Source organism: Chenopodium album, chromosome 16, assembly GCF_948465745.1.
Source record: "Chenopodium album chromosome 16, dcCheAlbu1.1, whole genome shotgun sequence".
NCBI classification, from domain to species: Eukaryota; Viridiplantae; Streptophyta; class Magnoliopsida; order Caryophyllales; family Amaranthaceae; genus Chenopodium; species Chenopodium album.
In genome coordinates this window covers 6,643,718-6,670,690 of record NC_137849.1, presented here as the reverse complement: position 1 = coordinate 6,670,690, position 26,973 = coordinate 6,643,718, and the positions used below count along the sequence as shown (strand labels likewise).

At 38.7% G+C, this 26,973-nt stretch overlaps 1 pseudogene across 1 annotated transcript; it reads right to left on the bottom strand.

Annotated features, from left to right (window-relative positions):
• On the bottom strand, positions 1-22,511 carry LOC145583829 (uncharacterized; annotated as a pseudogene). Its single transcript, XR_014100315.1, has 5 exons — positions 22,418-22,511; positions 11,891-15,113; positions 11,436-11,533; positions 802-958; positions 1-461 (listed from the first exon to the last, which is right to left on the bottom strand). The product of XR_014100315.1 is annotated as an uncharacterized LOC145583829 (transcript).
• Between the last annotated feature and the right edge of the window lie 4,462 nt (positions 22,512-26,973).

Sequence of the window (26,973 nt, the reverse complement as noted above, 5' to 3'; positions counted from 1 at the left end):
TCAAAAGAAATCAAATTGATCTATGCGTTACTTGTCCATTCTTACATTCTACTAAAACATACAAGTGAGAGTCTATATTCAAGTAATTTCCTCCCAGTAAATACTCCTATATGTCAACTAATAAGGTCTCTACAGATTTCTGTACTAACTTTTATCTGGGCTCTTATCTGGGTAGAATATGAACGAAACAGAATCAAGCTAAGCCAAGAAGATGATATCCAACATTTCTGCAGCTACTTAGAAAACAATGCTCTAAACTAAGTAGTTCAGCTAAACAACAGTTTGCACAACATTAGAGGAGCAAAACCAATAGTGATATCAACTCCGTCTGCTTCTCCCAGAGCATCATTAGGGTGTCTGAAGACCAATGCTACCAAATTCAGATTATGAAGGATGCCTACCACCACCACTCGAAGGGCAATCCCTAGCCTTGCACGCCCACACTCAAGTGAATGAGAATGCTGCATTTTCATCATTTCAGTGAAGGAGAATAAAGAATTGTATAGAATATTTTCAAGGACAAAAAAGTTAGCAAACTAAAACAAATAAAAATTATAACCCCTTCTCATCTCTATTTCATAATTTTTTTTATTGCAAATTCTCAGTTAGATATAATACTTCACAGTTCACCATCTAAAATTCATTGATATTCTTATCAACGTATAATCACATATTACTATTTTGGTTCTAAAAACCTGATATTTCCATTCACCTACCAAGCATGGTAATTATTTTACTTCATTAAATGACCATAACATGTCATGAAAACAAATAATTAAGAAGCATTTATAAGAAGCAGACCTTGGTGACTATCCTCATAAATGCTTTGATTTCATAGCAGCAGACCTTGAATTGGTGACTAGCATACATTGATTGAAAAATGCTTGAAGTTTCACTGCTGATTTCTGCATGGACTGCACATCATAGATCCCTTCAAACTGAGAGACAAACTGTACTGCTGCAAATGAAAGTTTTAGCTAGATGATGTACTGGATAACATAGTTTCTATAGAACACAATATTAAAATCAGCGTGTGATCCAACAAAGATTCATGTAGTGTGTGTACTGGTCACAAACCATTTCTCTGTTTAAACCAAAAACCACCTTTCCCTCCAAGATATTTGTTAGGGTGCATATATGTAGAGAGAGTAAGAGAGGTCCTACTTAAGTTTCAATAACACCTAATTTTTTCATATAAATCCTCATCAAATCAACAAAAATACATAAAAATACATTGATGTGCAGAATTACCGGCCTGACATAATTTAACCACTGTCATTAATTTAATTTTATTTTTGAAGGAACATTAGAAAAAAGGTTACGATAATAAGAGTATCTAAAAAAGATTGAAGCTACTAGGACCAAAACCAACAATTAATAAATCAAGGACAATAATGGACAGAAAAAAGTCACGCTGCAAAACACTCCAATTCTCCTTAAATAACACACTTGTTTGGGTACTATAATGGGTAGGCCCCATTATAGCCTCATAAGACCAAAGGGCCTAAAAGGTCCAAATAAGTCTTACATTGCTTGGGTCCAAAAGCCCACTCATAACCTCTATATATACCCTACTTAGGGCAAAGGTAAAAGGGTTGGTCACTCTTACATTAAGATGACCATGAAACACCTCTCTCTCCTAAAAAACCTCTCTCAAAAATATCCATTGTTTGGCACTAACTTGAGCGTCGGAGGCTCCGCCCCGGGGTCCACCCCCGGGGCTCGGAGTTCATTTTGCAGGTCCGACAAAGGCCCACATCCGAGGCACATCAGCAGCCCAATGGGGCCCGGTTACCCATTTTTTGCCGAAACAATTTGGCGCCGTCTGTGGGGAGACAAGTACTACAACCCATGAAGATCCATAATTTCATGGTCATCGTTCTCTACCGTGAGAAGCGAACCAAATAATATGGGTAGCTTAGAGGATTTACTTCTAACATCTTCACAAAAAAGCTACTACCAATTACTCAAAGCATGACTCTTGCTTTCCTTTCCATTAGTTTGCCTTTAACAAACTAATGAAACCACCGTCAAAAGAAAAAGTTCAACCCCCTACTTTTTACTACTCACTATTTCTTTATAAAGAATAGAAAAGTTGGTCCCACATCTTCTCATCATTCTCACTTCCTAGTTCCTAGTAGCAATTTAAAGAAAGTGTTTCTTCTTTATAAAAAAAAAAAAGCTGCAAAAAATCGGAAGCCGAGACAGATGAAAAGAGCCATGGCCAAACAGATAAGTCAGACGGCAAAGCTCATTGAACTCACAGATCAAGGGTAAAATTCACCCTTGATTAAATTGAGTTTTGAGCTATTAAGCCAATAATTCTTGACATCAGCCGAAGCAAATGTTCATGTCTGCCGAGGCTTTTACCGCTAAGGTTTTGGCTCCGTATCGAAGTTGTCCTTGCCAAAGGTTGCAGCACCCAGCCGAAGCAAATGGCCCGGGGAAAACTCTGATTACATTGGTGTTCAATTCGAACTCCGAGAATTTAGTAGCCGAAGTTCGAGCTTCCAGCCGAGGTTCATCCCCGCCGAAGTTCGAGCTCCTAGCCGAGGCTAGCCATCGCCGAAGCTTGAGCTCCCAGCCGAGGTGGATCCTCGCCGAAGCTTGAGCTCCTACCCGAAGCTCATCTGAGCCGAAGGCGGTTCATCCTCGCCGAAGCTCATCTGAGCCGAAGGTGGTTCAAATGACCCGAAGCAAATAACTTTGGTAAATTTGTTTTCAAGTCAAAAACTTATCGGCCCCCTTATCTTCTTCATCAAGCTCACCAAAAAGTTGGCTGAGATTATTAGCTCAGCTTCTCTAGCCGAGCCGAGGTTTCCGAGGCTGAAGAGAGCTCTTCAGCCGACCGAAGGTCGCGGGTCTTGCTGAAGTTTCGGATAAAGCTCAGCTTCTCTAGCCGAGCCGAGGTTTCCGAGGCCGAAGAGAGCTCTTCAGCCGACCGAAGGTCGCGGGTCTTGCTGAAGTTTCGGATAAAGCTCAGCTTCTCTAGCCGAGCCGAGGTTTCCGAGGCCGAAGAGAGCTCTTCAGCCGACCGAAGGTCGCGGGTCTTGCTGAAGTTTCGGATAAGCCGAAAGTCCTAAAATCACACCGAGGCGGCCACACCGAAGGTGGGGTCGAGCTGAAGGTGGGGTGTCGGACCGAAGGTAAATTCGAGCCGAAGCTTGACTCCTAGCCGAGGCCCATCTAGGTTCAGCCGAGCCAAAGCCGGTTCATGCCAAGCCAAAGGTGATATGAGCCGAAGGGGTCGCTGAAGAGCCACCAAGCTGAATCCCTGAGGCCGAGGGTACTGCTCTTAGCCTCAAAATCGAAACCTTTTCAAAAGTTTCGTAGTAATCCGGATGAAGCAAACAATTTGAAGCAAATATCTTTGGTAATTTCATCCGAACCAAAAAAAAAAAAAAAACATCATTAATTATCCTTACGAAATTGATGATAAAAATAATAATCATCAGTCACCCTCACGATGATGATGATAAAAACGCCCATCATTCTAACGATAACAAGAAATACCTCTCTAGCTCAACTAGAAACACGGTTTAACCGAAGTACTTCGAATAAACCAGTTTCTGGGGGGCAAGGGGTTATCCCCTAAAAGAGTTGGAAATTTTTAAACTCAGTCCTCGGATCAAGAGTAGCTCTTTCAGTCCTCGGATCAAGAGTGATAAGCTCTTTCAGTCCGCGGATCAAGAGTGATAAGCTCTTTCAGTCCTTGGATCAAGAGTAGCTCTTTCAGTCCTCGGATCAAGAGTGATAAGCTCTTTCAGTCCTCGGATCAAGAGTAATAACTCTTTCAGTCCTCGGATCAAGAGTGATAAGCTCTTTCAGTCCTTGGATCAAGGGTGTTGCCTCGGATGAACTCTTTCAGTCCTCGGATCAAGAGTAATAACTCTTTCAATCCTTGGATATTATGATCTTCGGATCAAAGAGTGTTGCCTTTGATAAAAAAATAAATAAAAAAAAAAAACCTTCAGACCCAGGTATCTGAAGGCTCGAGAGTACCCTTCGGACCCACGTATCCGAAGGCTCGAAAAAACTCTTATGATCTTCGGATCTAAGAATGTCGCCTTTGTTAAGCTCTTATGATCCTCAGATCAAGAGTGATCGCCTCTTATGATCTTCAGATCTAAGAATGTCGCCTTTGTTAAGCTCTTATGATCCTCGGATCAAGAGTGATCGCCTCTCATGATCTTCGGATCTGAGAAAGTTGCCTTTGTTAAACTCTTATTATCCTCGGATAAAGAGTGATTGCATTTGTTAAACTCCTAGTATCCTCGGATCAAGAGTGAGGGATAGGATGAAGGCCAAAAATTGACAAACTTCTAAATCCGAAAAATATCTCTAGCAACACTCTAATGATCCTTGGATAAGGAGTGATCGTCTCTTACGATCTTCGGATCTAAGAGAGTAGCACCGGCTACAATCCATAAATCCAAACAGACAAAATCCTCCGGCCCAATTTCTATTGAATGACTTACTTGGGAATGAAATAAAACCCAACTCATTTTTCAAATCGAATTGGGTCTGGGGGGCTAGTTGTTTGGGTACTATAATGGGTAGGCCCCATTATAGCCTCATAAGACCAAAGGGCCTAAAAGGTCCAAATAAGTCTTACATTGCTTGGGTCCAAAAGCCCACTCATAACCTCTATATATACCCTACTTAGGGCAAAGGTAAAAGGGTTGGTCACTCTTACATTAAGATGACCATGAAACACCTCTCTCTCCTAAAAAACCTCTCTAAAAAATATCCATTGTTTGGCACTAAATTGAGCGTCGGAGGCTCCGCCCCGGGGTCCACCCCCGGGGCTCGGAGTTCATTTTGCAGGTCCGACAAAGGCCCACATCCGAGGCACATCAGCAGCCCAATGGGGCCCGGTTACCCATTTTTTGCCGAAACAACACTAAAGACAATTTTTTGCCGCAAATGTACCTCAAATTCTTCCCCAAAACCATTGATCTTACACCTAGTAAACCTAAATGAATCTTACACAAATTCTTCCTAAATAAATCACCAAATACCTCAATCAGTAAAGCAAATATAAAACTACTATATTATTATTATCACATATCAGGCTGCGAACCAATACGGGACTAATTATTCAGAACATTGGAACCAATATCTTAACCACTAAATTGTAAAACAAATCTGAATATAAGAAGCAATCAATCTATGAATTGTGCAGCCTATTGTAGTCCCAAATTATCTCGTAAACTTCAGCTCAATAGGCTTCTAGGAAGACAAGTAAAGGGATATCAATAGAGGGGGCCTGATAATTTCATAAGGAGAAATAAGGAAGATAAAAAGGATGTGAACTCCAAAGTTAAGGAGCACAATCCAATTAATTCCATATCCTTTGTAAAATTCTCATCCTCCAATTGATTTTTCACATACCTGCACCACATTCATACTCACTTCAAATTTCAATAAATTCAACACCCCTTATTTATTTCCAAATGAAAGAACCAATGCAAGAACTTACTTTCATAACAAAATCACAGTATAAGTAAACACTAATAATATTCGAAGTACAGGGGATTTGATCCTGTTGTTTAGCAAAAAAAAAAAAAATATTAAAAAAAAGTAAAAATAAAATAAAATAAAAAAATCAAAGCACTTGCTGTGAATCTGGTTGAACCAACTCAGCCAGCTGTTGTTTGAGTATATGAGAGGAGGCACAAGCAACAAAACAAAAATCAAGGCCAGCAGCCAAAAGACAAACAAATATGATTTGCTGTCATTCGGTCACAGAACAGGACAAAAAGTGAGAATGATTAGGGTATTGGGATTAGGGTAGTGCTTGGTATAAATAGGAAGAACAATGTAACAGTGTTTCTCATGTTTAGTGAAGTAATATTAAGTAGCCGTAGAATAGTAGAGTAGCCTCCAAGGTAGAATCTTTCTCCATTGTAGCCATCAGTTGAATATTAATCAAGATCCAAGCTTTATCATTATTTTCTCTGTTTTATTATTCTCCTGTTTTTTCAATACCCAATTCATAGCAATTGGTATCAGAGCGGTCGATCATGGTGACCCCAACGCTATCTCAACGTGCCGACGCGGTGGATGGAAAACTCGAGGAGGTGGACTCCAGGTTGCAGGCCATTGACGGGAAGCTCACAGATCAACAGTCAGCCCTTAGTCTAGTCGTAGCGGAGGCAGTGAGTCGGGCGATGGCTGAGACCCAGAAGGATATCACTGACCATTTCTCAATGCTATTTGAAGCGGAAAGGAAGAAACAAGAGGAGGATAGGGTGCGATTAGAAGGGAGGATCGATCGATTTCGGTCTGACCACGAGAGACTAGCAGCGGTTGAGAAGGAGAACAACCAGGAATTCAGGGAAGAACTAAAAAATATCGCAGCTGGTGGTCAGGGAAACCAAACGACACCCATATTTCAGCTAGTACACCTCCTTGAGGCCGAAGCCAGTCAAGCCCAAGGCCAGGGCGAAAATGAAGTGCGTGTTCCACTGAGAAGAGGGGGAAGAGGCGACGGTCATGGAGAGGAGGAGCAGCATGAGTTCAGATCTTGGCCTGGTGGTGGTGGTGGCGGCGGTGGCCACTGGAAGCATCGAAAACTGGAAATACCTGTTTTCGAGGGCACCGACCCCGACAACTGGATACTAAGAGCCGAAATGTTTTTTCTACCAATTACAAGAAAGGGAGAAGATTGAAGCCGCGGTGGTAGCCATGGATGGTGCAGCTCTCAAGTGGTTGCAATGGGAGAAAAAGAGGCGGCCGATTGTAGGGTGGTTGGACCTAAGACAAAGGTTGTTGCATGAATTTCGACCTTCGCATTCGGGGTCGTTATACGTGTAATGGTTAGCTGTGGAACAGGTGGGAACGGTGGAAGAATATCAGAGGAGGTATATTGAGCTAGCAGCGCCATTAGAAAGGATCATTAAAAATATTATGCTGGCTCATTTTATAAATGGGCTTAAAGGGGATATTAAAATGGAGCTCCGGATGTTGAATCCATTCCATTTGGAAGGTGCTATGGAGTTGGCGGGTCAGATTGAAGAAAAGAACCGAGTCGCCCAAACTAAGAAATTTCAATCAGGTGGGATAAAGGTTGGGCCAGCCCAAAACTTTAATAATAGCCCTCAACCAACCAGCAAATTTGGTGGATTTGCCTTAATCCAGACTTACGGAGTGCCCCACCACGCATCTACTCCACTGAAATCAGGATTCAAACCCAACAAATCCCAAGCTTCTGCTTCTCAGGCTTCGGTGAACATGGAGAACACCCCTGATGGTTCCCAAAATCGAAATTCCTCCTACACCCGTCGACTGACGGACTCCGAATTATAAGAGCGCCGGGCGAAAAACCTTTGTTTTCGTTGTGATGAGAAATGGAGCATCGGCCATCGTTGTAGAAGGAAAGAGATGAGTATTCGTATGGTGGGTGATGAAGAAGAAGCGGTGGAATTGGAGGAAGACGCGGAGGAGGAAGCGAAAGTTGGGGTATCTCTTTGCTTGGTAATCGGAATATCGAATCCGAAGACGATGAAATTGAAAGGGAAAGTTGCAGGGAAGAGTGTGGTGGTGATGATTGATCCGGGGGCCACACACAACTTCATTGCCCTTTAATTGGTGGCTGACGCAGTGCTTCTGGTGTCCAAAGGGGTTGATTTTTCGGTGGCAATTGGGAAACAAAGAGACTGTAAAAGGAAAAGGGGTGTGCAGGGGAGTCGAGTTGAAGTTGGAGGGAGGAGTGGCCATTAAAGAGGACTTTCTACCTCTTGAATTGGGGAACGCTGATATAATATTAGGTGTGCAATGGTTGAAGAAATTAGGCTCGGTGGTGACTAATTGGAAAACACACGTTATGAAATTCTGGGTGAAAGGGCTGCCGGTGGTTATCACAGGGGACCCGACGCTTGAGAAAACACAGATTTCATTAAAGGCCATGGTTTGGACCTTGTGTAAGCAAAAAGGAGGGTTATTGGTGAAGCTGAGTAGGCTGGAAGGTGGGGAGGCAGAAGGGCAGCAAGGAGGGCAGCAGCCACCTCCATTCTTGGCAGCCTTGCTGCAAGAGTTCCAGCAGGTCTTCGAAATGCCAGGGGGTTTACCTCCTAAACGAGCACATGAACACTCGATTGTGTTAAAAGGTGGAAGCGATCCGATTAGTGTGAGGCCATATCGTTATCCTCAAATTCAAAAGGATGAAATTGAGAAATTGATTCATGAAATATTACAAGCCGGAATCATTCAACCTTCCACGACCCCTTTTTCTAGCCCGGTGATCCTTGTGAAGAAAAAGGATGGAAGTTGGCATTTTTGTGTGGATTATCGGGCATTGAACAAGGAAACCGTGCCGGCTAAATTTCCTATTCCGGTTATTGACGAGTTGCATGGAGCTAGGTGGTTTTCCAAGTTGGACTTGAAATCCGGATATCATCAAATAAGGGTGAAACCGGAAAATGTGCACAAAACGACATTTCGTACTCACGAGGGACACTACGAGTTCATTGTAATGCCCTTCGGATTGACTAATGCCCCGGCGACCTTCCAATCTCTAATGAATGAGATTTTTAAGCCTTGAGGAAATTTGTTTTGATGTTTTTCGATGATATTCTCGTGTATAGTAGAGAGGAGGGAGAACATAAGGAGCATGTGAGGATAGTGTTGGAGACTCTAGCTAAGCATAATTTGTATGCTAATTGGAAGAAGTGTGAATTTGGGAAGGAGAAAGTAGCCTATTTGGGGCACGTGATATCGGAGAGAGGAGTAGCTGTGGACATGGAGAAGATAAGAGCTATTGTGGAATGGGAGGAACCAAAAAACTTGAAGGAGTTAAGGGGATTCTTGGGCCTCACCGGCTACTATCGGAAATTTGTGGCACACTATGCCCAAATTGCCGCCCCATTAACCTCTCAGTTAAAGAAGGACAGCTTTGGATGGAATTTGGAGGCTGCCCAAGCCTTTAGAGAACTCAAGGCTGCCATGACAATAGCCCCTGTTTTGGCTATGCCGAATTTTGAGCTTGAGGTTTGTGATCGAAACCGACGCCTCAGGTTACGGGTTAGGGGCGGTGATGATGCAACAAGGGAGGCCAATCGCGTACTTTAGTAAGCTTCTTGGGGTTAGGAACCAAGAAAAATCTGTCTACGAAAAGGAGCTTATGGCTTTAAGCTTAGCTGTGATGAAGTAGAGGCATTATCTCTTGGGAAGACGGTTTGTCATTCGCACAGACAAACAGAGTTTAAGGTTCTTGACACAACAGAGAGAGGTTGGGGGAGAATATCAGAGGTGGATGCGCAAGTTGATGGGATGGATTTTGAAATCCAGTACAAATCGGGCCCTTCAAACCGAGTGGATGATGCTTTGTCACGCAAGGGAGGGGGAGCAGTCCAGCTAGGGGCCTTAATTTGTTCACAAGGGATAGATTGGGCCGAGCTTGAGCAAGAAATAGCCCAAGACCCATGGCTTAGTGAGATTAGAAGAAAGCTGGAAGGAAATCAGGGAGAAATTAAGGGTTTTACATTAGCTGGCAGCAAGGTTCTGTACAAAGGTAGAGTAGTAGTACCAAAAAACTCGAAATTAATTTTGGTATTACTTAAGGAATATCATGATACCCCCACAGCAGGTCATGAAGGGGAGGTGAAAACTTACCTTCGAATGGCGGCAGATTGGTTTTGGACCGGCATGAGGAAGCAAGTGGGAGAATATGAGAGTGGTTGTGAGGTCTGCCAGAGTAGTAAAACCTCCTACCAAGGGGCAGCAGGGTTGTTACAACCATTACCGGTGCCGGAAGTGATATGGGACGACCTCTCAATGGACTTCATTGAAGGTCTACCGCTCTCTAAGGGAGTGAATGTGATCATGGAGGTAGTGGACCGGCTGTCCAAGCATAGCCACTTATTCGGACTTAAGCACCCTTTCAACGCTTTGAAGGTGGCTGACATTTTTGTAAGGGAGGTGGTGCGCTTACATGGTTTTCCCTCATCCATTGTGTCCGATCGTGATAAGGTGTTTATGAGCGTGTTTTGGAAGGAATTGTTTAGGTTGCAGGGCACCCACCTCAAACGCAACACCTCATACCATCCACAAACCGACGGCCAAACAGAGGTGGTCAACAAGTGCCTCGAGACATACTTGCGGTGCTTTGTGGCTAGCCAACCCAAGACTTGGGATCAATGGCTACCTTGGGCGGAGTATTCATACAATACTTCACCACATACCTCAACCAAGATGACCCCATTTAAGGTAGTCTACGGGAGGGATCCACCCATGATTTGGAGGGTGACAGACGGTGCAACCATGGTGAAAAGCTTAGAAGATGGGTTGAAGGAAAGGGACTTGGTATTGGATGAATTGTGAATGAACATCAATCGTGCCCAGCAGTTAATGAGGGAGAACGAAGATGCAAAGAGAAGGGATGTGGAGTTCGAGGTAAGGGACTAGGTATACCTTAAATTACAGCCGTATAGGCAGCAGTCAATTGCCAAAAGGCCATATGAGAAACTGGCTGCTTGATTTTATGGTCCCTTCGAAGTTTTGAAAAGAATTGGGAAGGTGGCATACCATCTGAAATTGCCTTAGAGTAGCAAGGTGCATGCAGTCTTCCATGTGTCTCAATTAAAAAAGAGAGTTGGGGATGCTCCTATCAATCCCACCCTTCCTGATCAGATCACAGCAGACTTAGAACTAGTAGCAAATCCGGAGGAAGTCTTGGGGGTGAGACAGAAAGAGGACAAGGGTAGAACTTACATTGAAGTCTTGCTCAAGTGGCATAGCCTGCCGGACTTCGAAGCTACATGGGAAGATTTTGACAGCATTAACCTTCGGTTCCCTTCTTTCCACCTTGAGGACAAGGTGAAACTTCCAGGGGGGAGTAATGCTGTGAATCCGGTTGAACCAACTCAGGCAGCTGTTGTTCGAGTATATGAGAGGAGGCACAAGTAACAAAAGAAAAATCAAGGCCAGCAGCCAATGCAGCCGATACAGCAGCCAATGCAGCCAAAAGACAAACAAATATGATTTGCTGTCATTCGGTCACAGAACAGGACAAAAAGTGAGAATGATTAGGGTATTGGGATTAGGGTAGTGCTTGGTATAAATAGGAAGAACAATGTAACAGTGTTTCTCATGTTTAGTGAAGTAATATTAAGTAGCCGTAGAATAGTAGAGTAGCCTCCAAGGTAGAATCTTTCTCCATTGTAGCCATCAGTTGAATATCAATCAAGATCCAAGCTTTATCATTATTCTCTCTGTTTTATTATTCTCCTGTTTGTTCAATACCCAGTTCATAGCAGCACTAAAGTATACATAACCCCATCCATTCAAAATTAATAATCACGTTAATAGTACAATACAACTGATTTTAGACAGAATAATTATACAAATAATATCAACCATAAATCAAACCATTCAATTTCTTACTAATAAACCCTAGATTTTGAAATGGAAATTTGATGATATAAAATAATTACCTAGCATGCTGCTTCAATGGAGGATTAGAGAATGCTCGAAAGTCGCTTCAATGGAGGAGAGAGATGAGATGAGATCCGCAATTTTCCAGCATTTCTTTCTGCAAATTTTCAGCAAAATTACAACAAACCATTTCGATTCCCGTCAAAATAAACAAAAATACATGAAATTGATGATTTTAATCAATAAAATTTAAATATAAATAAGACGAACCCTTATTTAAGTATAGAGAATTGGAGATAGCTGAGGAGAGAGAGAAGAGCTGAGATCAGAGGAAGAAGCAGGGAAGAAGAGTGAAACAGCAGGACAAGCCACACGTTAAAAAAAATAAAAAATAAAAAAAAAACAAAAAAACACGAAACTAAAGCAAGAGAAAATGAATGGACAACTTGGTATACACTTTCAAGACTACATTCCAGTGGATCTATATGAAAAATAGTAACATGATGTGACTAACCTGCTAATATTGAAATTCCTTGACCATGTTGAATCTTCTGAAATCCTATACACCAAAGTGCAGCACCATCTTGTTTCGCCAAATGGCATAATTTTTTTTAGTATCACTACAACAGCAGGTTCACATATAAAATAAATTCAATTTTTCACACGGTGAAGGTTGAATGACTTACGACAAAGCCCATATGTACAAGGTAGTCTTTTGGTCTCAACACCACAGAAGCACCACCCGCAAAGATAAAGCCTATAGGTGGAAACAAACCACTTACCTAAAAGAAATAAATTTATCACTAGAAGTTCATGCAAATACCACAACTTGACAAAGAATGAAACAATGAGAATAAGTGGTTTTGTAGATTTTAAAACATCACTTGTTACCAGTACACAACAAGATAATGAGAAAGCCTGATACCAAGATCCATTGGCACCCTTGGATGTCTAGAATCAAGAGAGAGCACCAAAATGATGAAGTCATTCATTTCAATTTACTGTGACATGACTGATATTAGTAACGGCTACATCACCAAGCTGACAATATGACATAACTTAGGGTGGTCAGTTCGCCCGCCTATTAGCATTGATTTGTTAAATGCAAAACTGAAATATTAATTATAATTTTTTCTTAGCCTTCTCGAACTCCACATTAGAAGTCAGCTTTGCTTACCTCGAGATAAGATTCAACTTCTAGGTTAATATGATTGGTCACTGTATATGATTGGTCTTGATTAAGGAGAAACCAGAAGAAAAAAACTTCATTTTGTCACACAATCTTCTAGTAAGTATCAAGTTTCTGGATGCATCTATAAGTCTATTTCTATCATTTGACTTCATACTAAAATTTCTTTTTAAAAAATTATATATAGAAATAGCGCAAATATGTTACCAGATAATGCTGAGGCTCAAAAGCAACTATATAACTAAAAGGCAAGGAAGATAATCAAGGAGGAACAAAATGACATTACTCTTTGATCTCCTAATCAACAACTACCAAGATTTCACAATCCAAGAACCACATGATGAGATATACACAAAAAAGTAGCCATACCTAACAGAAATAGAGGACTTCCAACTCTCTACATAACATGTTTCAATCTCACCAAATACAAAATTTGGACGTGCCAACTTGATTTTTATTTAATTTAGCTCTTCAGCATCACTTTGTCTATCTAGGTTAATAACTGCAAGCCCTTGGGCTTAGCTATAATAACATCATCATGACCAAAGACAAGATTAATACAAATTTAAGTTAAATTCTTTGTTCACAAGTTTATTTAAAAAGTGTCCTATTCCATGATAAGAAAAATTGAAAAGAGCACATTCAAATAGAAACAAACACAACATTCTGCTTTGCCTGTTCATCTAATAAGCACTCTCTGAATTTCAATAAGAGGATGTGCAAATAGTTGCACCATTGCCATAAAGGTACAGAAAATAACATCATGAAATCATTATTAGTAAGACAAGCAAATAGTAGGGATGATGCAACATAATTCTGAACAAGCTCCCTGCATGAGTCACCATAAAGTGATATTCAGTTAATAATTGTGCAAGAACACTTCTAGCATGATAACAGTGCAAAGAAAAAAATTAGAAAACTCCAACCATCGACAGTTAAGAAAGAAAACATCAGTAGACTTTCCAAGCTAGTTAAGAGATCAATATGCCAGACAAGGGAGAATTTAACTACCAGAATCGCAGTGAAAATCACCAAGGAAAAGGCATAGTATGAAGTACAAAATCCCACTGTCAATTTCATAACAAAATTTTGGGGGACAAAAGCAAGTGTTTTGGTTTCATGATTTTATTTTTACAAAACTCACATCTGACCAGGAGTCAAATAACATTCTAGTTACTAACTCATTTCTTTCTTATCAACCCACACTTCTTCACATCACTCCAGAATAAAACCTAATACTTTAAATTAATGTTTACAATGAAATAAAACAATAGTACATTAAAAAGTGAAGAGGGATTGATTGAATAAGATGCTTACCATGTATATTGTACAACTAGCAACACGAAACTCTGCTTTGGCATAGATACATCTCACAAAGAACTTGAACCAGGATTGTGCAACCAGCATGTTTTCAGGCGCTAAAAAGTAGTTAGATCTTACAACTTGCAAAAATCCTCTGGAGATACTAATAACCAATACAATCTTAAAAGGATAGTGTAATTTAAAATTATCTTCTCATCTTACACAAATGTGCAAGTGACTCCATCTCAATTGATCTTTTAAGGTGATTGTGAATGTTATCAATATAAGAGGCATTGATTGATACCCCTTTCTCAACCATATAATTGGCCAGTTTTCCTACCTCTTCCACACGGTTTTCATAACAAAGACCAACAAGTAGGGTTGAGTACATATCAGAATCAATTGTTAGTACAAAGCCTTCTTCACAACATCCTCATATAGATAAAATGCATCAAAAAATCTTCCTTTTAAACACAATCCTTCATCAGGACAGTACATGCAAACCCATCAGGCCTCACAGCACTTCCTAACATCCACCTAAAAAGCTTCTCTGCCTCCTCAAATCCTTGGATCCACAACAAAGAGATCACAAGAGAACTATAGCACTCATCTTTCGAGACTTGACCTCCAACAACTACATCATTAACAAGTTTAAATGCCTTGTCAATATACCCTTTGCGACAAAGACCTTGGATAAGCACACTCATAGTAATCTTGTTAGGTTGGCACTTAAAACTCTCCATACGCTCCAATATCGACAGCGCCTCAACTGACTTGCCATTTTCACACAAAGTTTGGATAATTGATGTATAAGTAATGACGTTTGGTGTACACTCCCCGCCTTATTTCTCCATCTCACCCAACAACTCCAACGCTCTCTCAAAACTACCAGCTCTACAAAGCCCATCAAGGAGTGCAGAGTATGCCACCAAATTCGGAGCACATCCATGAATTTTCATAGTCTTAAACAACTGACAAGCATCCTCCAATCTCCCAGCAAAACAAAACCCCTTTAGCATTGACATATAAGCAATCATATCAGGACACAAATCACATGATTCCATCTCTCTCATCAACCCCATTGCCCTATCAAGATCCCTCCTTTCACAAAACAACCCAATAACTACATTATACATTGTTGAATCCGGCCGACAACCAAAATCACCCATCTTTCTCAATACCCACAAACCCTCATCAGTACTCATAGCTTCTCTACACAAATTCTTTTGCTGTTGAAAAATTGATTCTTGTAATGAGTGAAAATGGTGGGTTTTTTAGTCTATATGCAGATGTAAAAAGGCGAGAAATTGAAGAAATCGCCATTTTTGGACTCGAAAATTACCTTGGGCGAGATATATTAGATGGTATGAAAATCTTACTGCGAGAAAATGTATGGAAGAAGACAGTGGTGGTGGTGATGGAGTCCGCTGCAACAGCCGCGGTCGCTGGCGATTGTTGTGCTTCTTAACTTTTTTTTAGAGCTAAAAACGATTATAATTTGTGAGTAGACCCTCATCTTGTGTATTATGTAGCCTAACTTCAAATGGTTGGCTTGAGCAACCTTTTTTTGCCTTGAATTGGACTAGGCCCAACCTTACCCATGATTAGGGATGTCAGTGGGGTGGGGATGGGTCTCGATTTGGCGGGTGGTGGGGCGGGGATGGGGATAAAAACCATACCCGCCATGGATGATGGGGCGGGGATAGATTTTTGACAGGCTAAAGTCGTATCACCTAATCAAAAGTATTACCTAAATCCTCTAACTAAAGTAGATAGGGAAGTAGGGTCGAATCCACAGAGAAATTGGTCTTTCTATTCCTAATTAATTAAAGCAATCTAAATTATTAAGTAACCAATACTTAAAATCGAATGGGGACTAAACTACTAAGATTAAAGGTAGAGAGAAATCAATGAATAAAAGACCTAGGGCATAGGTTCACCAATAAATAAAATTCCAGGGTAAAACACAATAATCAATCATCAATGCATCAATTAATCAGATCATAAAGGGCTTTCGCTACGTATTACAATCACATAATTAATCTACCGGTATTAAATCTCATCTCTCGAATCTCAAATTAACCATTTATAAATTAACCTGCCTATTGAAACTAAGCCTAAACATTAATTCTCATCTCTCGAATCTCGAATCAATATTGCTAAACTCATACATAATAGACCTGTGCAAGTCTAGTTGCATAGCATTAAATTAATCAATAGGAAATTAATCAAGCATTGACAATCAACAACAATAAATTACCCATTTATATTATTTATGGATCCCCATAAACCCTAGAAAGAAAACTACTCACACATAATGAAATCTAAACTAATAAAAGCAATTAAACAAGACATGATCAAAGAAAGAGATTAAATTACTAAAATTAAAGGAGAAGAAATCGTTACCAAAGTTAAAGGAAATAAAGGGATGGAATTAAACCAAGAGTTGTAGAGAGAGAAACAAAAGAGAAAGTAATACTAAGAGTTTAACTAAGAGAGGAGAGAGAGAGAAAAGTTAAAGAGAGAAGGAGAGTAAGAAAGAGAAAACTAACTAAAAACTAATCTAAAAACTAATTAAAGAAAAGCTAATTAAAGAAAAGCTCAAGCTCTACGTACTACTACCCCTTATTTATATGAAAAAGGAGTAGAAAAAGAAGTTTACATAAAGTCAAACATCTAAGCCTACTAAAACTACTAATCCTACAGTTGCGTGAAATTGGAGCTAAGGCCATTAAAAGCCGTAAACCAACGTCAGCAAAGAAGCCCAATAAAATTTCAAGCCCAAAAGCAATCAGCAAGCCTAATGCTGAAGATGTCCACCCGACCGGGCCAGGCCTCGCCCGATCGGGCCCGGTCAGCTGGAGCTACGAGCTGGGCCCTGTGGCTTCTTTTGCTTAGGGCCCATTTCTTTTCTTGTTTGGTCCGTAATTTGTATGGGAAATTTTGGACCTCTTTTACTTAATTGAGCCCTTAATCACCGAACCAAATTCTTTTAACTCGGTCTTGGGCTTAAAACATTCGGTCATTAAATACGGTCTGACTCCAATGTCTTTGTAGTGTCTCAATAAGCTCGGGAATTATCCTAATTCTGCAAATTCCTACAAAATAATACCAACTCTACAAAACACTAGAAAACGTATATTAGTGATAAAAATAGCTCCGCAGAGCTCAAATAAGCACAAATATGACCGTGGGGCGGGGAATAAAAATATATATAAATTAGACTTATCAAATTCCCCCAAGCTAAACCTTTGCTTGTCCCTAAGCAAAGCAATGAATAAATAAATCAATACTTCACCCCAAATAAAATTTAAATCAATAAATACGATTCAAGGTAAATCTGACAAATAAGTATCAAAGTCAATCAATCAAATCCATCTAACTACCAATCATCCCTAACAATTGTCAAATAGAGTAAACCACAAGAGCATATAGAATTCAAGGCTAGTGCTCACATACTCAACTATCATTTATGTAGCGAGTAAAAGATGTACTCGATCGCTCTCCAACTAACCCCTTTATATGAACAATGCCCTCCCAAACTCACAACACTCGTGTGTTTAAAAGACATGCACTCAACCTAATAGTCGACTCGAAATATATCAAATCATTCTTTGCATTGATAAACAACTAATTTCACATTCACACAACTCTATGCACAAAGGTCGGAAGGTCTTTAAAACTTGTAATGTAAGGCTAGGGTAAAGAGTAGGATAAATTTGGGAAAATGTGAGAGTAAAGCCATGCTTTAGGGAGCCAAATCCTAATAAAACCCAAGGCCAAAAATAGATAATGACCAAACAACTCCAACATACTCAACTCTACCAAAAATTCACCAAACAAACCAACCAATATTAACAATATTTTCCAACACTTATAACTTCACTCATAAAAATGTGATATTATAGAACTTGAGTGAATAAACAAACTTTAACAAATTTTTTTTCATCGAACTTGATTTTTTTTTTCTTTGAAACTAATAATTTTAAATTTTCCTTGAGTAACCTTCAATTAGAACACTTGAATATTGAAACAAATTTTTTCTTTTTTGCTCTTTTTTTTTATCTTTTTATCTCACATTGGAATTTTTTCAACTTTTGAACACCTATTTTAATTTTTTTCCAATCAACATATAAGAACAAATAACTCCTCATATCCACCCACATCGTGCAAATAAATAAGCATACTACAAACTCCCTCACCTCACTAACTATTAGCTCCCCCAAGCCAAGCTTGGGACTAGTAACCAATGGGGCTTAAATAGGCTTGTAATATGGCTAAATAAACAGTAAAAAGGGCACAAGCAACAACATGGGTAGCAAGAAGGGAACAAATGTATCTACAATCATCTGAAGGTCATCTAAAAGGACAAATGCCTTCGTCCTCCTCAATGTGCATAATATATGAGTCATACAAACATTACTCAAAGTTGCAAACCAATACTCAAATTCATTGATATACCAGGAACTAACACACAATTCCTAACCAAATCAACTAGTCAAGCACTATATTCACAAGTAGTTGGGCAAAATTAACGCATGTTAAGGTTTCAAGGCAATCGATTATCAAATCATGATCAACTAATCCACAATATTTCTCATCATATACCAAGAATCTAAACAATTTCGAAAAATTTCAATTAAGGGGCACAGGGAACCATGATTTATTAATCATTAAAACATATTTTTGTGTTTTTTTTATATTTTTTTTAAAGAAATAAATCTAAACTAAGAAAGAAATAAAAACTATCTAAGCACACCAAAAGGAAAATAAATAAATAAATAAAATAAAATAAAAAAAGAGAGAGGGTGAAAGATATACCAAGCGCACACGAGAACCTCCCCCCAAGCTAAATTAGACAATGTCCTCATTGTCTTAGAGGGAAGCTAGTAGTCAAGGTAACTACTCCTCATCATCACCACATCAATGTCACAAAAGCCTCAAGGATTGCAATGCATCTCTTTGGAACAAATTTGGGTAAGAATGAAACAAAGTGTTATTGGGAAAAAATCCAAATTTGAGTCAGGTGTACTCTTTCGATCATAACTTTTGATATATAAGTGATAATGCAGTGATTCCAATTGCATTGGAAAGTATACTTGAAGAGCTTTCCAACGATAGGTCACACGCAAAAATCCAATAAGTATCGAGAAGGTTATGGAGTTTTAAAGTTGAGCAGTTTTGCCAACGCGCTCTCGCGCTCGATCGGGCCGAGCTCTGCCCGATTGCGCCCGATTGTAGTCCAACGTGAATACAGCCTTCTCTAGCTCAAAATCTGGAAAAAAAAAAACTCCCACAAGCATAAAGTTACACTCTTTTTAACTCTCTAAGAAACAAAAAACGAAAACACACAAAAATAAGAAAAGACTAAACTAAAAAAAAAAACAATAAAATACGGGTTGCCTTCCGTAAAGCGCTAGTTTATCAAGGTGCCGCTCGACTGTACTCCTTCTCTCAATCGGAAGAATTCAATTCCTTGAGTAACTTATCAAACGCTCCTGCAAACATTTCATTAGGCACTAGATAGGGCTTAATTTCAAGCCCATTAATCCCTACAAAGAAAAGGTTAGGAGCACATAAAGAGAACTCAAGATAGAAGGAAAAATCAAAAGAGAGAGATGAAAATACACCACAACCTTCTAATTCCTCCGCTAAAAATTTAGAATTAATACAACAAACATGGAGGTATTCATTGTCTTTATCATCCAATAATGACTTGAAAATTTTACTCTTACAAATAACCTCATCATCAATAAAGGAATTTTCAACCACCGTTTCTACAACTAATGATTTTTCAATCACCGATTCATCAACCAATGATTTTTCAACCACAAATTCTATAACTGATGGTTCTTCATCCTCAATACCATTCGTATTATTATATTGTCCATAGACTTTTTCATCAAGAGCCTTCCAATAACTTTCATTAGCAACTAATCGTTTTCGAACATGATCATATGTACATGGAAAGACCCTAAAATCATCCAGAGCACGCACGAAAAACTCACTATAAGGGCATTCAGGATTTTCGTGACAAAGACGTTGACAACAACAGTAGTCAGGTGCTGCATAAAAATCATATAATTCTTGTAGTGGCGTAAGCATGGATATTTTCAACTCATAAAAAAAAAATAAAAAAATAATCTAGACTCTACTAATAATAAGAAATAAAACCGTTTTCCCGGCAACCGCGCCAAATTTTGACAGGCTAAAGTCGTATCACCTAATCAAAAGTATTACCTAAATCCTCTAACTAGAGTATATAGGGAAGTAGGGTCGAATCCACAGAGAAACTGGTCTTTCTATTCCTAATTAATTAAAGCAATCTAAATTATTAAGTAACCAATTATTAAAATCGAATGGGGACTAAACTACTAAGATTAAAGGTAGAGAAAAATCATTGAATAAAAGACCTAGGGCATAGGTTCACCAATAAATAAAATTCCAGGGTAAAACACAATAATCAATCATCAATGCATCAATTAATCAGATCATAAAGGGCTTTCGCTACGTATTACAATCACATAATTAATCTACCGGTATTAAATCACATCTCTCGAATCTCAACTTAACCATTTATAAATTAACCTGCCTATTGAAACTAAGCCTAAACATTAATTCTCATCTCGAATCAATATTGCTAAACTCATACATAACAGACCTGCGCAAGTCTAGTTGCATAGCATTAAATTAATCAATAGGAAATTAATCAAGCATTGACAATCAACAACAATAAATTACCCCTTGTTATTATTTATGGATCCCCATAAACCCTACAAAGATAACTACTCACACATAATGAAATCTAAACTAATCAAAGCAATTAAACAAGACATGATCAAAGAAAGAGATTAAATTACTAAAATTAAAGGAGAAGAAATCGTTACCAAAGTTAAAGGAAATAAAGGGATGGAATTAAACCAAGAGTTGTAGAGAGAGAAACAAAAGAGAAAGTAATTCTAAGAGTTTAACTAAGAGAGGAGAGAGAGAGAGAAAAGTTAAAGAGAGAAGGAGAGTAAGAAAGAGAAAACTAACTAAAAACTAATCTAAAAACTAATTAAAGAAAAGCTAATTAAAGAAAAGCTCAAGCTCTACGTACTACTACCCCTTATTTATATGAAAAGGAGTAGAAAAAGAAGTTTACATAAAGTCAAACATCTAAGCTTACTAAAACTACTAATCCTACAGTTGCGTGAAATTGGAGCTAAGACCATTAAAAGCCGTAAACCAACGTCAGCGAAGAAGCACAATAAAATTGCAAGCCCAAAAGCAATCAGCATGCCTAATGCTGAAGATGTCCGCCCGACCGGGCCAGGCCTCTCCCGATCGGGCCCGGTCAGCTGGAGCTACGAGCGGGCCTTGTGGCTTCTTTTTCTTAGGGCCCATTTCTTCTCTTGTTTGGTCCGTAATTTGTATGGGAAATTTTGGACCTTTTTTACTTAATCGAGCCCTTAATCACCGAACCAAATTCCTTTAACTCGGTCTTGGGCTTAAAACATTCGGTCATCAAATACGGTTCGACTCCAATGTCTTTGTAGTGTCTCAATAAGCTCGGGGAAAAATTATCCTAATTCTGCAAATTCCTACAAAATAATACCAACTCTACAAAAACACTAGAAAACGTATATTAGTAATAAAAATAGCTCCGCAGAGCTCAAATAAGCACAAATATGACCGTGGGACGGGGAATAAAAATATATATAAAATAGACTTATTAATTTTAAGCTGTACCCGCCCCATCCTCGCCCCGCCCCACTTTGTACTCGCCGTATCCCCACCTCGTACCGACATCTATATATTTGTAAAAACAAAATTATATACTTTTATACTATTTTATAAAATAATTACGTGAAATAAAATATTGATTATAATACTTTGTACTACACTGATATTATAAACAAAAATGTGTGCAATATTAAGAATTTTTTTTTTAATCCGTATTAATCATGTAGGATTGTGTATGTGAGAGCCGAAAATTAGGTGGGTCTTGGGTGGGGATTAGGCGGGTCTTTGGTGGGTATTAGGTGGGGATGGATATCCAGGTGGGGGGGGGGGGGGTGGGGCGGGGATAGGGATGAATATTGGATGGGGATGAAAATATTAGGTGGGGATGAGGATGGAAAGGTCAACATCCGCCCCGACCCGCCCTATCGACATCCCTACCCATGATTAGCTTTATTTGTAAGGGTGTATAGAAATAGGGCCAAAAAGGGGGATTTCAAACTAAATTACTCCCTAGTTCATACTTAACCTCATTTTTGAGCCATATTCGGTCGAGCCTAAAAAAATAATTAAAAATGTTAAAAGTGCTTTTCCATCGCAAATTTTTACCTGGTCCCAAGTCCAATCACTTTTGGTTGGTCCCTCATTTTGAAAATGAACATTTAATATAACAAAAGTGAACAATTTTTTTTTCTATAGGACATTTATTTTTACAAAATTAAATGTACATTTTCATACTATCAAATGTTCATTCTTAATGTATGTTTACACTTTTTTGTCATCGTCTTCCAGTTCCTCCAAATCCACCACCCTTTTCTCTCTCCAAACCTTCAAATTCATCTAAAATGGCGGCAGCACTACGAGCCACATCCTTCCCCATATCACGAGCAATCACCTCAATGTTCACAATTTTTTTTTTCATCGTCTTCCTCCAAATCCATCACCATTTTCTCTCTCCAAACCTTCAAAATCATCCTAAAATGGTGGCAGCACTACAAGCCACATCCTCCGCCATATCACGAGCAGTCACCTCCAAAACTCCGCCATTGATGGGTTGAACTCAGTGGTCGTCGCCATCGACGTGATGGGGTCATGTACTCATGTGGATCTGGCACCTAAAGACTTAATTCTTGGTGTCACTGAAGCTTTCTTGGCTAATCCTTCTCCTAACAAAGTTAATGTTTATTTTATACGAATAAACATTATATTGCATGAAAATGAACATTTAATTATTGAGAAATACAAAATTATTGTAAAATATGTTCAGTTAGAAAATGTTCATTTTTGTTATTGTAAATGTTCATTTTTGAACGAGGGACCACAAATATGTATATGGTCTCAAGACCGGCCTTCAACAACTACTTTGCCATTGCCTACCCAAAAAAATTATATTTGGGTTGACTTTGGGCCAAAAAGTTATGCCCATGGCCTGACCAAAATTGGGACAGGCCTAATTTGATCAGCTCTAATTTGTTTGTGCCCTTGTAGGCTTGTACTCTTACACTACGGAGTAGTATTTGTTTTCATGTTCATTCGAATATACTACCTCCGTTTTTTTAGTTGATACGTTTTGACTTTAGCACTATTCATACACTCCCCTTTGACCATATTTTGTGCGTTATGTGTAATGAAAAATATAGTCATGTGGGTTCTTGTTAGATTCCTCACAATATGTATTTTCAAAATATCTAACTTTTTATAATTTTTGTTTCTCGGTAATTAAAGATATTAATGGTTGAATTGGTGCATTGGCAAATGTGACTAAAAAAATGTGTCAACTAAAAAGAAACGGAGGAAGTATATATTGAGGTAAAGTGCTCTTTTAACAACATCTTTAACATATTGAATATGGTCATATGGAGATTGGAAACATGGAAGTACGGGATGTGAGTTGCATAACAGTCAACAAGTTGAAGGTAAACAACTTGGGAGATAAAATATATCTAGCGCATGTCGCAAGCCAACATGCGTGACATGAATGATGAATCAAGTTTCACAAAAGAGGACCAGAGCAACTAATAACTAATTTTGTAAAAAATAACCATTCCTTTATGCATGGATTTCATGCTATATATGAATATCTTAGAAGAATAGTAGGTATATTTTGTTGAACTTGTAAATTTACTCAGTGGCAATAATAACATAAATTTGAAGCAAACATAACCAATTAACCATAGTATATAATTTTTTAGGAATTGTACAAATAATGGTGTCATATGTTCTTGTGAGTTGTGACAGTAATACAAGTTGTTGTGTAGAGCAATTAACCACGCTCTTGGAAATCTTAGAATTTGTAACATACACCCGGGTGTACCGTACACCCAACTAATCTAAGGTTAGTTTTTGCTCTTCATTTGATGATTATGAAAAAGGAGAAAATACAAGTTCATAACAGATATTAACGAATGTTGTTTATATCAGGGCATGGAGGTTATTTCGGGTGGTTTAGTGAGGGGAAAAATGGACCAAATGAAGTATCAGAGCAATTTCCCGTTTTATGTACCTCGTTTCCAAACGAATACATGTTAACAAAAAACTCTAACATTGTTAACTCTAAATCATAACTTCGAGAACTCTCCATCGAATCACTGAGTTTCTCTCTCCTTAACACCTTCTATTAGAACTCGTTGACGACTCGGAGGAAAATTTGGAGGAAAATTTAATTGTATGGAGGTCATTATCAATTCCATTGGCGGATGGATGTAATGTAGCTGGGGAGCTGGAGATTAGACCCCATAGAAAGGTAATTTATTGCGTTTTGTAAATCGACCTAATTCATTTAAATCCAAGAATTGATTAACTTTTTTTGGAGCTGAAAGTTTCAAATTATTGTTTAATTTGATTTGCTGCTTAATTCATGTAAAATTGTGAAATTAGAATAGGTTTGTTTGAAATATTGTAGTATAATTATTTGGATTTTAGAGAATATTCTGATCTTAGCAAGTGTGAACAACCTTACTTTATAAGTGGGTATTACTAGCTTAGGATTACTATGGTTTGTTTGTTGATGCTTGTTTTGAAAGTGAGGCATTAAATGACCACCATTGATGATAGGAATGGTTGAATTTTTTTTATTTATAGAATAATGTTCTTTAGGTTGACTGTATGGATCGAAGGAGAGGTTTGAAGCGCAAGTGGAAGGTATGCTGGATTGATGAGATGATATAGGATTACGTATGTTACGATGTTTGAATTGAAAATTAAGTGATTTTGTAATTGATTTATTTTGTATATGACATGATGTGTTATCAGGAGTTTGGGTCGCCAATTAAGAATCTAACTCTAGATATGTTTGAGGTAGAAAGAGTAGATCTAAATCTCTGAATTGGTGTATGCGTTTAAACGTTTGTGGTTTATTGTTCTTCTTTTAGGATGACTTATTAACTGTTGGTGGACAAGTTAAAGGTAGAGGGGAGGTGTTGAAGCAACGAGAAATATATTGCAGTCGGGTGAGATTTGGTGTAATTATAATTGTTGTAGTAGAGTTAATTTGTATAAGTAAATGATATTAGTGTTTCATTGTCGACTTACTCTTTTGCAGCCACCAAACACTAGTTTTCGTATTGAGACATTTGGGAGAATATGCCAAACTTTTGATGCTCGAAAGATTCAATGGATTGGGGAGATGGGATTTGGAGGGTTATTACATTTCGTTGGGGACATGCATCTTCCACGTCAACTTTGTTATTGGTTAATGACTCGCGTTGATCCATTCAGTTGTACATTAAAAAGTGCGGATGGGAGGTTGTTCAATTTGTCCAAGAACCAAGTGCATTAGGTCTTAGGTATTCCCAATAGGGGATTTTGTGTTCCAATTTACAAGTCATTGTTAGAGGACAGAAAGGTGCAGATGAATGAGATACCTTAGTCGGTATGGTAAAGCATGGATTGGTAAATCAAATAAAACTAGTCAACAATATAAGTCTGTTGGAATCCCTGTGAATAGGAAATTAATGGTAAGGGTCGAGGGGGATTGGCAGGAACACGAAGCAGATGAGTTTAAGATGTTGTTTTTATTGCTATCGTTGGAGATGTTGTTATGCCCTACGCAGTCGTCTAGGTTGGCTTCAGATCTTGTCCCTTTATTGACATGTGCTAGTAGAGCAGCCGAGTATGACTGGTGCAGCCTTGTGTTGAATAAGCTTATGGAGATTATAGCTACTTTTTCTAGAAGATTCTACTCTCATGTATATGCTAGTGGTTGTGGTGGTTGCCTCATATTCGTATCGGTAAAGTATATTCGAAATTATAATTGCTAAAATTTGTGGACTGTAACCGTGATGTTATTTAATTTGCAATACCATTTTTGTAAGTCATGTATTTGGATCGGATTGATAGGCAACCTATTCCATGGGGTGTATTTCCCAGGTTGCTAGCCTGGAGCATGGGTGAGATTGGAAGGGCTGTGAAGGTAGATCGCATGTTGGAAGGTGGTGACTTCGGGGTAGTAGGGGTAAGATTCAAATGAGTAGGCATGCTGTTATGTTTGAGTTGATTTTGATGTGTGTATTTATGAATTATGTTTGATAATTTACTGTATTGCAGACTTTGGATGTGGTGTATGGTGAAACACATCCTCTAGTGGCTAGGGACACGGATGGGCTCGTGGAGAGAACCGAGGTATATGAATTGTAACTTAGATGTTTTGTTTTGTCTCGAACATATGTGGTAATAGTTTATGTGTTGTTGTCCAGGTGGTTGGAGTCGGTTGGGTTTGTAAAATGAGAAACCCTACACATAGGCGCATTTCTATGAGTAAGAACCTAAGACAGTACTGGCTACGGGATGATGTGGAACCAAATGCATGTTTTTTATGGAAATTTAAATCCAGTGGCCAGGTGATGATAAAAATTCACTATACCATTGTACTTGTGGATTAAGTAATGAGGTACTTGCGTTAAATCTACTATCTGGCAGTCATTTACAGAGTTTTTCCTCTTGGTTAACTACTTATCTTGAATTGTAGATGGGTGTACGATGAACTTATAATGCGGTATGTGATAAAAAGGCGGATGATGTAAAATCAATATGTACTTCATGATGTATCTGTAATGTGATTTGTTGAATACCCTTTAGGACTCTGAACTTCTCCGGTGGATGGTGTTTAATTCAGGTGCCTGGCAGCTTGCAAAATACACATTCATCTCGGTAAGTTATACTAACATTTGTAAGTTCCTAAGGAGGGTCAATTTGAACGTAACTGATTCATATGTTTTTGGTCAACCATTGTTTCTCAAGGTTATGGGACCTATTATTGGGACTGAAGTCATATCCCTTGTACTCGCGTTGATGACTATTTTTATTCGGGATGGATGTTGTAGTCTGTTTTTTGCTGTGTCCCAAGTAAGTTCAAGTTTGTTGTGACTGAGATTGACTTTGATACT